Source organism: Myotis lucifugus, unplaced genomic scaffold (genome assembly GCF_000147115.1).
Source record: "Myotis lucifugus unplaced genomic scaffold, Myoluc2.0 scaffold_602, whole genome shotgun sequence".
NCBI classification, from domain to species: Eukaryota; Metazoa; Chordata; class Mammalia; order Chiroptera; family Vespertilionidae; genus Myotis; species Myotis lucifugus.
In genome coordinates this window covers 343,995-356,449 of record NW_005871650.1, presented here as the reverse complement: position 1 = coordinate 356,449, position 12,455 = coordinate 343,995, and positions in this window count along the sequence as shown.

The window sequence follows — 12,455 nt, the reverse complement described above, 5'->3', positions numbered from 1 at the left end:
AAAAGAACATAGTAAGCAGAAGAAGTCAATGATAGAAAAATAAAACTGATTCACGGAGAGATGTTCAAGTGTCTGATATGAGGCAGGTCATGCATGCAGGATTGCAGACGAGCCTCAGGTAAAGAGAGCTTTGGAATTCCAGATGTAGTGTATGTGTATTCATATTGTTTTAAAATGAAAACTAACTACAGTTGACCCTTGAAAAATGTGTGGATTAGGGGCAAAGACCACCTGCACTCAGTGGAAAATCCACATAAGCAGATTCCCAGCCTCTGATAGGAAATACTGTTTCTTATGATATACTAGAGGCCCGGTGCATGAAAATTCGTGAACTTGGGGGAGTCTCTTAGCTCAGCCTGCACGCTCTCACAATCTGGGACCTCTTGGGTAGGGTCCAGTCCCATCGCAGCATGGCTCTGGTTCCCTGGAGCCTGCAGGCAGGGGGAGAGAGACCAAGAGCCCAATCAAATGGCTTGCATGGCTCTGTTACCACAGCTCTCTCCTGCTACCATGCCACAGACAGCTGGGACCCAGGACTAACTCCACCGTGGGCAGCTGGGACCCAGGACTGACCCCTGCCATGGGCATCCAGGACCCTAGCCTGGTCATCCGTCCAGATATTTAGGTCGTAATGGACTCTGGCTCTTTATATGTTAGGATTTTGTCACCACCTTATGTCCCTGAAAACAAATGGAGTTGAGAATCCGTGGTTTGCCAAGATCACACAGGTATTCGATTTAGAGTCAATTATACACCAAAATGAATAGACTTTTCATTATTTAACAAATTGCCTTGTTGTGACTGTTTCTTTATTTCTTCCTTCTTCTTTCTTTGATTTTACTTTCTTATAAAATGGTATGATGTTTTAATTCTGCCTCAGTTCCCTTACCAGCTTTTATCCTGAGATCTAACACCACAAACTCTCTCTCTCCATTTTCTTGTGCAATTTCATCCAGCACCCTTTTGGCAGTGTTTTGCTGAATTTATAGTTTGGAATTCCATTAGTTTTACTCATATTGAGGTTTAAGTTTTAGTTAGTTCCTGCCCTTTGTTGTTTGCAAAGCAGGAAATGTGGCTGTCATCCTATTTTCAAACCTGAGATGGAGTTTTCTTGTTAAAAGATAGAACATGCCATTGCTCAGTTCGAAAGCCTGTTAGCACTTCCCACTCACGTAGAATAAAATGCAAGCTTCTAAACATCGCTACTCCCTTAGAATTAGCAAATTCCTGATGACATGTTCAACTTCTTATAAAGCTAGTTTGATAGCACTGAACTTTGTATTCAAATAGCACAATGTCATTCTCACCTGAGGTCCTGTGACTTTTTTCTGCCTGTCCCTAAAGCACAGTCGCCCAGCTGCTTCTCAAACATGCAGATCTTTCCAGTGCCGCTTTCTGGGAGAAGACTTTCCTGACAAGGGACCTCTCTCACACAGAATGCCTACTCTCTGAAACATCACATCCACTGATTTCTTTCCTAGTGCTTTTCAGTAAAATGTGTTTTCTTGTTTCTAAATTTTCTAGTTATGCAGAATTAGGATATAATCTCCATAGTGTTGAGCCTTTCTGTCTTCTTTTTTTTTTCCTTTTTGAGTTTGTTGGGCTGACACTGGTTAACAAAATTATACAGGTTTCAATTGCACACTTTAACAACAGATCATCTGTACACTGCATTGTGTGTTCACCACCCCAAGTCAAGTATCCTTCCATCAATATTTACCCCCCCCATATCCTCCTTCACCATTTTCGTCATACCTAGAATGCATCGCAGAGACTCTATAAATATACTTTACATAAGTGACTTGAAGGACAAAATACCTTAAAGAGTTTTTAGCTGAAAATTAAAAATGTCGATTTGTATATTAAGTTTATGATAAAGTTTGTATTGAAAAGAATTCATCATCATCTTTTGGAGAACCCAATTTCAGACATAGATAAAAGCATATAGTGGAACAAATGGGAAGTCATATTATTTATATTACATATATATAATGTTTATCTTAGGGATTATTGACATTAATTAATATGAACTATATCTTTGGAAAGAAGGTGAGGAATCTAGTAAATATAATATATCAGGAGCAGAATGAAGAAGATGGGATGAAGGCATTATTGGATGTAGTTGTTGTTACGGATTGAATTGTGTCCTCCCAAAATGATACATTGAAAACCTAATCTCTAGTACTCAGAATCTGACCTTATTTGAAAATAGCATTTCTGCAGATGTAGTCATGTTAAGTTAAAGACATTAAATGGACCCTAATTCAATAGGACTGGTGCCCTTATAAAAAGAAGAAATTGGGACACTGACTCAGACATTCAGAGAGGGAGAATTATGTGAAGAGACTTCAAGAGAGCATGCAAAGATTGGAGTTATGCTGCCAAGGAAACTCTGAGGCTACCAGAACTAGGGAGATGCAGCAAAGGATTTCTCACAGGTTCCTGAGGAAGGAAGTCACTGACAAAACATTGATTTTGGACTTTTAGTCAAACTATAAGGCAATACATTTCTAAGCCACCTTGTTTGTAGTACTTTGTTATGATAGTCCTAAGAAACAAATTTAAATGCTAAGAAATATTGGATTAAAGTTTAAATAATTCCAAATGGTCATCACAAGATCCCACCAAACATCAAGTAACTACTTGAAACTTCAAAAAAAATCATCATAAATCAGAAACAACATTGCTATCTCAGAAACTCAGAGATACTTTAAAATAGGGTTGTCTTCATTAATATACATTGAAACACATTTATCAGAGGTTTTGTTATTCCATAACATAACACACTTGTGCATATTAAGGCCCACCCCCAAATCCATCTAATATTTAGCATTATCAACAGGCTTAAGAAATACAGTGTTTTCATAGTTTACACATCTTTTGCTGTCAGCAGGATTGTTTACATTTCCTAATTAAGAAATACTATGTGCCCAAACCATTAAATTTCATAGAATAAAACTAAATATTCCTATTTATCACTTTATTCCAAGAAAAACATGTTTAGTAATCTGAATAAAGAACTAAAATACTTTATAAATTATTAGGATTTAGTAAGGACATTTCAAAGAATAGAATTTTGATATTGAGAATAACAATAAGATATCAACAAAGAAAAGAGCTTTAGAAGAATATAATGAGTACTTAGATCTTACAATTTGATAGTTATTAGAAACAAGTAAGGTTAATTTAAACTGCCAATCTAGTTGCTAAAAACAGAATATCTTAGGTAAAACTAATTTGAAAAAGAAGCATTTTAAAATACTACTGTCCTTTAAATTGAAACAAACTAAAGTGGAGATTTTCTGATGGGTTGGACAAAAGAGCAGGTGAATAATTCCTAAAACCCCAAAAGTAAATCAGTATTTTTAGAATAATGTTATATATTCATAAGCAATAATGTTGAGTCATTATATAAAACTAGGGGCCCAGTGCACAAATTTGTGTACCTTGAAAGGAACTGTGGGCCATGAGGCTGAGGTGGGCACAGGGGTGGGTCTCGGCCCATCCTCTGCGCCCCTGCCTGGCCCCTCCCACCACAGCCCCCAGAGTCCCCATCTGCTGGCAGTCCCACTCCCCCCACCACCACTCCCATGCACTGAGGGCAGTGGCCCTGCTCGCACCCGCTGATGGCGTGGAGCGATTGGGGCCAGCACCAGCAATGAGTGTGAGCAGGGCCGGCACTGTCAGTGGTTGCAAGTGGCAGCTGTCAGCCCCATTGCCCCTCAGGAGCAGGGGGAGGTAGAGAAGCCATGAAGGGTGGTCGGGGCTGGCAGTTGCTGCTCATACCTGCTGACGGCGCCGAGTGATCAGGGCCGGCAGCAGGTGCAAGTGGCGGCTCCAGCACTGGCAACGGGTGCAAGCAGGGCCAGTGCTGGCAGCAGGTATGAGCGCCAGACGGGGCTGGGGCAACGCGGAAGCAAAGAATTTTTAGTAACCACCAGAGGCTAGCCCCGATGTAGTGACTGGTGCCTCGCCTTGGTCTGGTGCCCTGTTCACCTGCTCCACCATCCTGCCGCACCCAACGCCCTCCATGTTCCGCACGCATCCCCTGGTGGTCAGCACATGTCATAGCGACTGGTTGTTCAGTTGTTCCACCATTTGATCTATTTGCATATTAGGGTTTTATATGTATAGATTATCTTTGCGAGTTACTCATAGAATTGCTGATGCATAGGAAATTTAAAACTACACATTATATAGTTAGTTTAAAAGCAAAACAAAATTTTCTTTAAAAATTACAAGCTTATTATCAAACACTATATATCATTTTCTTCTTAAAAAGTTGTTTTGAAATAATCATTATAGTGATTTAACCTAATGTTCCAAGGGCAATGGGAATAAATTTATGTTCCAAGAAAACATAATTTTTATACTTAACATAAATATTAATATTGGGTGGCAATTGAGGATTAAATGTGAATGCATTTCAACACCAGACCCAATTAATTTGAACTTTATTTTAAAATGAATCTTCCTTTCATTTCCATTATTCATTCCAATTTCTATTACCATCTCATAGCAGATATACCTGGCCCAAACCGCCTCAAAATCTATGAATGCAATTACTGTAACAGGTTATTTTTTTTTATAGAATATGGATTTCAATCTAACTTTGAAGAGAATGATTTTCTGTTAATATTTTGAATTTTCCTTATTACTTGGTTTATTTCCCTCTCAGATATTTACATACTCTTAAGATCTGACACAGTCTCTTTCCATTCAGGCCCTAATAACAAAAATTTATTCAAGAATTAGAAATAATGACAGTGATGCATATTCGACATATTGATATAAAAATGTTGCTAATATTATTAAATGTTTATTAGTCATAAGAGTTAATGGAGTAATTAGTACTATGTTAGAAAAGCATTTTTGGAAAATAATTATAAAAGCTGAATTTAAATAAAGAACAGAGAAAAGGTCTAAAAACAAGCACCAGAAAGAAACAAATGATGCGCTAATGCGTATCTGTAGCTCTTAATTTTTAAAATATTTATTTTATATTTTATTCATATATTAATATATCACTTTCTAAATGAATTCTACACATTTAAAGTAATGAACATAAGTATTAATTACTTAATACCTCATGATAAGAAAACTCATATAAATATTTAGATCACTATTTTTAAAAAGATGCATTTCTTAATAACAGAGGGAAGTCTAGAGACATAATTTAAGTTAAAGAATCGTTAGTAATAACAGCCAAAAGTATGAAGTACATAGGAAGGGCTGTAATAAAATATTTGCAGCACCCTCATAGAGATAATTATAAAATATTTTTGAAATATGTAAACAAGATATAAATAGAGAATCTATTCCATCAATCATTCATTGATTTTGGAGTTAATTCATTCAATCATTAATATGTCATCTATGTGTCAGTTTCTTCATCAATAAAATTAAAGTTGTGAAGCAAATGACATATTGGGTTTATGCTGATCTTCAATTGGTTAAAATTCTTTATAACTTTGAAGGGAAACATTATCATTTAAAAATATTTGATGCTAGTGTGGCTCAGTTAGTTGGGTGGCATCCCATGCATTGCAGGGTTGCTGGTTTGATTCCCAGTCAGGGCACATGCCCAGGTGCAGGCTTGGTCCCTGGTGGGAGGTAACCATCACCTCCTCCAGTCTTTGCTGACGGACTTTGGGAGAGAATTACCTTCCGTCATCCCTTCTAGGAGTTCTTAGCTTTCTCAGACCTTCCATGGATACGCCTGCTTCACTCTTCTTGCTCCCTCTCTGGCAAAATTCTTAAGATTGTGTGCCTTCTCTGGATTCTGACGCATAGTCCAAATGCTGATACTCTTTTGCTTTCCCATGGATAGTGCTAAATGCTCATGTCGGCAATCTTTTATGACCTGGGGATTTGGTGGGCTCTCTCTGTGTGTTCATTAGCCATATGTGAAAGCTCCCCCAGCAGCCACTGGGAGTGTGCACTGGGAGCCAGCCACAAGGTGGTTGGGGGCGGGGGTTGGGGTGGTGCAGGTAAAGCAAGCAGAGCACAGAGGGGAGGGGAAAAGCCAGTTCGGGGGATCGTGGGTGAGGCATCCTGGGGGCTCATGGGCCAGCATCGAATGGAGTCTGTGATGCAGTTAGAATGCAGATCCTATGAAACTTTCTGAGACCTGGCTTTTTGGGCACTGAGCTGAGCCGCCTTGTTGGAGGGAGACACAGGTAATGTCACAGTGTTCTTCTTTGTACACTCCAATGTGTCCTATATCGAATCTTTCCCCCCAGTGATGGAAATTCTGCACTGAAATCCTGGACTTCCACAAAGGCTCTCTCAACAGAGGTGATTTTCTAAGTCATTGCTTTTCAGGGGCTCCCAGACCTGGGAGAGATGGGGCTGCCTGGGTGGGACTTCTGGGTCTGTGCATTACAGTGGTGGAGTCTCACAGCTTCCACAAAGGTATTTTTTTCCATGGATAAATGCCAAATATTGGTTGAGGGGGAGATGTGAGCTAAAGACATCTTATTCAACCATTTTACCATCACTTCCAATTCAAACTTTTTTGAATGTTATATTGCTATTTCTTGTATGTGTGTTTTATTTGTAAATGATTAATAAGTATAGGAAAGCCAATACAAATATGTCAAATACCCAAGCATCTTCACAGTAAAACAAGCATATTATCTGTGTTTATTTGATAAAAAATGTAAAAAATAACTAAAGTATTTCAGATAAATTTCACTGGGCTATTCACTTTTTCTGTCCCATTAATGTCTGGTATTTGACTTAGAATATTTTAAATGCTTTATTTCCTATGTCTTATCCAGGAGAAGCTATTAATCCACAACATTTGGTTTTGAAATGATTTTCCAAAGTCTAGACAACAAAATAAATAATTTTACAGGAGCAGGATGCAAAATGACAATATCTGTTTTTCCATTTTTAATCATGAACTTAGGAAGACAATAAGCAATACTTTAAGTAAATTAAAATGGAATTTGCTTTTTACCATGTCTCATAAATGCCAAACAATGAAATGATTCAGTTTTCAAAGTTATTATGTCCCAATTGATCTTCCAGGCAACAGACTTATTATCTAATTATGAAGATATGCACATTTATCAAAACTTAGAACCATCTGTCTCAATTCTGTTTAATTTCATTATATATTCATCATTTAGACAGTCAGCTTATGACATAAGCCTCTTCCGACGAGTAATTCTATACTGATTATCACTTAAGAATGTGCACAAGCAGACATCAGTCAACTCCTATTAGTCTACTTTGAAATTAAAATTCCACTAGTAATAAGCTGCTGACTATCCAGTCATCACTGATGTATGCAAGAAGAATCTCTGGCATTCCTCTAAAGAAACCTAAAACTATTGATTTGGTTCTTTCAGTAAATCATATTAAGGTAGAATTCATACCACACCCAAGGACAGATGAAGTTAAGGAAATAAATCTCATTTCGGCACATAAGCATAAAACTGATGAATATTCCATTGAGATCCTCCTTAAGACCTCCCCCAAACTCTTAGCCTTTATAACCCCTCAAAAACAAAGGTCCAGCTTCTGCTCTCTCTCCCAAATCCATGCCCTCATGTCTCCCCTCTCCTTTCCTCACAGGCTTACAATCTCCGAAACTCTAAGGGACTCCACAAAGCTTGCAATCAGGACAGCAATGGGCAATGGTAGTTCACCCATGAACAGCAATGGGCAAACCCCCGAACCTGCTCCCAAGGCCCTTTTACTTGTATTTCTTAGTGAGCCAAAGCAGACCAGCCGAGGCTCATTTCCCCAGGCTTTTCTTGTTCCACTGTCCCCAGCTTTAATAAATCTCCTCTAAAATAAAAACAAATCCTCTTGAATTGAGAAGTAAATACATTTACATCTATGCACATATATTCAATGTTTTTAGATAAAGGGGTACCATTAGAGAATAATTATAGTTTAAGGCAATTTTGATTAAAATGTTTAGAACATTCATAAGATTTTAAGATTCTGGGGAATATATCACTAATCCTGGTTAGCAATTAGTGATTTGAGTCAAAACACTAGATTAGATATTGAATGCAATCTCTTCTTTTTATATGGATGATTATTCTTTATAGAGATGCGTAAGAATATGGGGAATTATTTACTTACTAGAGGCCTGATGCACAAAATTTGTGCACGGGTCCCTAGGGCTGGCCAGTGATCAGGGCTGATCTGTAGGGTGACCAGCAGGGCAATTGGGGTGCCTCCACTGTCACCTGCCTTGGCCAGCCTGGCGCCGCACACTTGCTGCCACCCTCCCCCCCCACCACCTCCAGTCATTTCCCTCTGCGAGAGGCAATCAGGGGGCCTGCGGGCTGGGGGCAGCTCCTGCATTGAGTGTCTGCCCCCTGGTGGTCAGTGTGCATTATAGCAACTAGTCGTTCCACAGGTCGTTCTGCTGTTCAGTCAATTTGCATATTAGGTTTTCATTATATAGGATAATACTTTGCCTCTTTTTGTATGATTACAATAAAGATTAAAACTATCTTAAATTTTATTATAAGACTACTTAGTCTCATTAGAAAAACATCTTATCTCAGAAATAAAAATACAACAAGTTATAGTATTACATGGCATATCTCTGTTCCTGTCATTATGATCATAGGTAACAGGAATAGTAGCCTAAAAATTTGTCTAAACAATTGATTCCCTTCAATTAAATTATATTCAATGATTTTATGCATATGATATCAAAACATATATTGAATATGTAAAATATACATAAATTAGGAGAAAAACATCTGATAAGATTATTTTCAATACTAGAGGCCTGGTGCACAAAATTCATGCATGGGGTGGGGGGGTCCCTCAGTCCAGCCTGCACCCTCTCCAATTCAGGACTCCTCGGGGGATGTCCAACTGTCTCTTGGATTCTGGGACCTCTGGCTCCTAACCACTCGCCTGCCTGGTTGCCCCTAACCCCTCTGCCTCACCCCACACCTGGGACCCAAGATTCCCTCATCCAGTCAGTTGCAGGCACCCGGGACCCAGGCTTCCCTCCCTCTAGTCAGCCACAGGCACCCAGAACCCATGCTGGCTTCGCCCAGGCCACAGCCGCAGGCACCCCGACTGCGGGGCAGGTGGCTTGTCTCTCTCCCGGGTCACAGGCACAAGCGCAGTCGCTGATGCCCGAGACCACGGGGCAGGTGGCTTATCCCTTTCCCAGGCCTCAGCCCTAGCCTCTGGTGCCCAGGACTGCGGGGCAGGTGGCTTGTCCCTCTCCCAGGTCACAGGCACAAGCGCAGTCGCTGATGCCTTGGACCACAGGGCAGGTGGCTTGTCCCTCTCCTGGGCCACAGGTTCAGCCACTGGCACCCAGGACTGCGGGGCATGTGGCTTGTCTCCCTCCCGGGCCACTGCCTGGCTGGTCCCCATTCCTCTCACGAGCTCATTTGTGCCTGGCTGGTCCCCATTCCTCTCTCCCCAGTGTTGAGTGCCTGAGCCGTTACAGCATGAGGGAGTAAGCATGTGATGACCATTTGCATATTAGATCTTTATTATATAGGATAACTTTCTATTTCATTTAATAACTTCTGTGAAATGTTTAAGAGAAACTTTATGTTTCTAAACAAAGACATGCTTTGTTATATGGTAATCTAGATTCCCCAATTTATACTTATCTGAGAGATTTACTATCAAAATGATTGCAATTCCAAACAAAAGATTTTCTGGATAAACAGAAACCTGAGCCAGCGAGAGTGGGGGAAATTTGGACCAGGCAGCCGGGGAACTGAAATAGCTATAGACTTAACCGGTGGATGCAGTAGCAAGCAGTGTGTTAGTTTGCATCCAAATTCAGAACTGATATTAGCCCATTTTAGTATTTGAGAAGGAACAATATTCTGGCTAGGACATCATTATGAGCAAAAATGGAATGTGAAGAAAGTCAGATATGTCAGAAGTTGTGTGTTTTTTTTAAATCATTTTAAGAATAGGTTTCCAGCCAACAGCTGAATTTATTAGTAACCAGGTCAGTATCTCCAGTGAGAAAAGATAGATAAAAGTTATACATTAAAACTCCAACCACATAGACTATAGTTCCAAACCCATAGTGATATTATATTGCTTATCATGATAACCACAACAGAAAATAAAGGGTACATTAAAGACTGTTAATCATTCCACATGGTATATATGTATCAGGACTAACTTCAAACACCATAGATATGAACATTAAGGTGATAAGAACAATTCTACCATCTTGTGTCATAAAAGTCTGATTCTTTGTGATCTTCAAGATTGGTAAAGAGAAAGATCCGAGCTATGGTTTTAAGTTAAAGTCTTTGGAATAGAATGAGGTAATGTGTTATCTGAGACCAAAGGTCCTAAAAATTTAGTATGTATAAAAATTACTTGGAAAGTTGTAATATACATGTTTCTGCATCTCTCTCCAAAGAATGTAAACATCCTGAAATATGTGGCAAGTGGTGCTTGCTTTGAGATTTACAATTCTAGGCAGAGTAAAAAGTCATCCTGACTGCCTAAAGGTATTATTTCCTCACAAAATTCTGACTCCTTAAGTCAGATTACATGCAAATTGCAGAGGTGACATTATGATTTAGGAAAATAGAAAGGCTTCTGAAGGAAGCAGTGCACACACTTCATCTCATGGTTTTATTTATTTCTAACTGAACAAATATACGGTTTTCTACTTCATCTATATTTGTCTGAACCATCCTGAGTCATTGAATCAAAGAGACTAATTACCCTAGGTCCCAGATACACTAGGCTATCCAAGGAATCAAAACAACTTCAGAAGGAATGAAAAACACAATTAAATTGGAGCTCAGAGGAAGTTACACAGACATTCAAGTTCTTCAATAAGAAATTCTCTCTTGAAAACATTTGATTATTTGAAAATCATGAATTTCTATTTGTCCTTATCTGTGAAAGTTTGTTTATATCTGAAAAAGTATAGTTCTAATGTGGATAATTAGGAAGTAGAAACCACAGTGTTTGCTTGAGTAAATGTTCTTAACCTAGCAGATGGATCTATGAGGTCTCTTCCATATGTTATTGAATCTATAATTCTCCTTAAGGCTATGACAACTTGCAGAAAATTTAAATTTCCAATTCAAAATAAAGAACATTGTTACTGTTGAGAAGATATTATAGTGGTGTAAGAGAATATGTATTGCCTTTAAAGATCTGATAGAATAAATACAATGTATACAATCATAGAAACTAAAAGAGCACTTTCCCTTCTTTAACCTGACCTATTCAAAGCTTCCCTCAACACTGCATGCATATCTGTTAGCACCTCTGTTCCTAATATCACTGCATACAAAAGAGATTTTATGTATTGTATTTCACAATTTATCTTGATATATATATATACATTTAATGTATACTTTTACTCCTTAAGGACAAATTATACTCCTTTAATGTTGATCCAAAGGATTCAATAGTACTTTAGAATCTATCCTGCCATATCTGATAAAAGTTAAAGTGGATAGTAATACATTTCTAAGGATAACTTCATATTAGAAATTATAAAATAAAAATGACAAATAATTTTCCAACATATTTATCTTCTCTTTATTTGAACCCAAAATAAAGATTTTAATGGTTTGCTGGTAAAATATAAAAATATATTTATACCATTACAAATAAGAAAAATATATGCAATAAAAATATTTTCTATTGTTATATTGCAAGTATAATCTTTAGAAATTGAATAAAATCAACTCACTGTGTTCTGGCTTATATGCTTTTGGAAAGAAATCACAGTAATTTTTCTTTTGACCTTTTGAAATATAATCTCTCTTTTTTTCCTCAGACTGCTTGAAGATGTTTTCTATTTTTGCCTTTGATTTTCAGTAATTTTTCTATCATGAGCATATTGTGTATACTGTTTTGGGAATTGCAAGTCTTCTCAAATATGTTGATTATTTTATTTTTCAATATTGTAAATCATCAGTCATTATTTATTCAAATAATGCTTCTGCCTTATTAATTCTCATCTTCTTCTGAGACTTAAAATGCAAATACATAAGCTTTTTCACCATAGATATATTTCTCTAGCATTTTTTTTCTGTGTTGTTTTTTTAATCATATATTCTCTCAATGTGCCATTCTGCATCTTTTTTCTTACATTTTCTTCAGTTTATTCTTTTATTTTCAGAAGTTTGAAACTAATGCTGAACATAGCCATTGACAATTTATTTTTAGTTTTTTTATTATCTCTGTAATTTTAATTTGCTATTTATTATTATATCCTATTTTTATTAAAGTTATGATCAGCTTATCTAATAAAATTATAAATATTTTATTTTAATACTTTCAGCATAGTAAACATAATTATTTGAAAGTACATGACTGATGATCTAGTCAATCTAAGCGATCAGGCAGGCAGGCAGAGGAGTTAGGGGCGATTAGGCAGGCAGGCGAGTGGTTAGGGGTGATGAGGCAGGCAGGCAGGCAGAGTGGTTAGGGGCTATTAGGCAGGCAGGCAGGCAGGC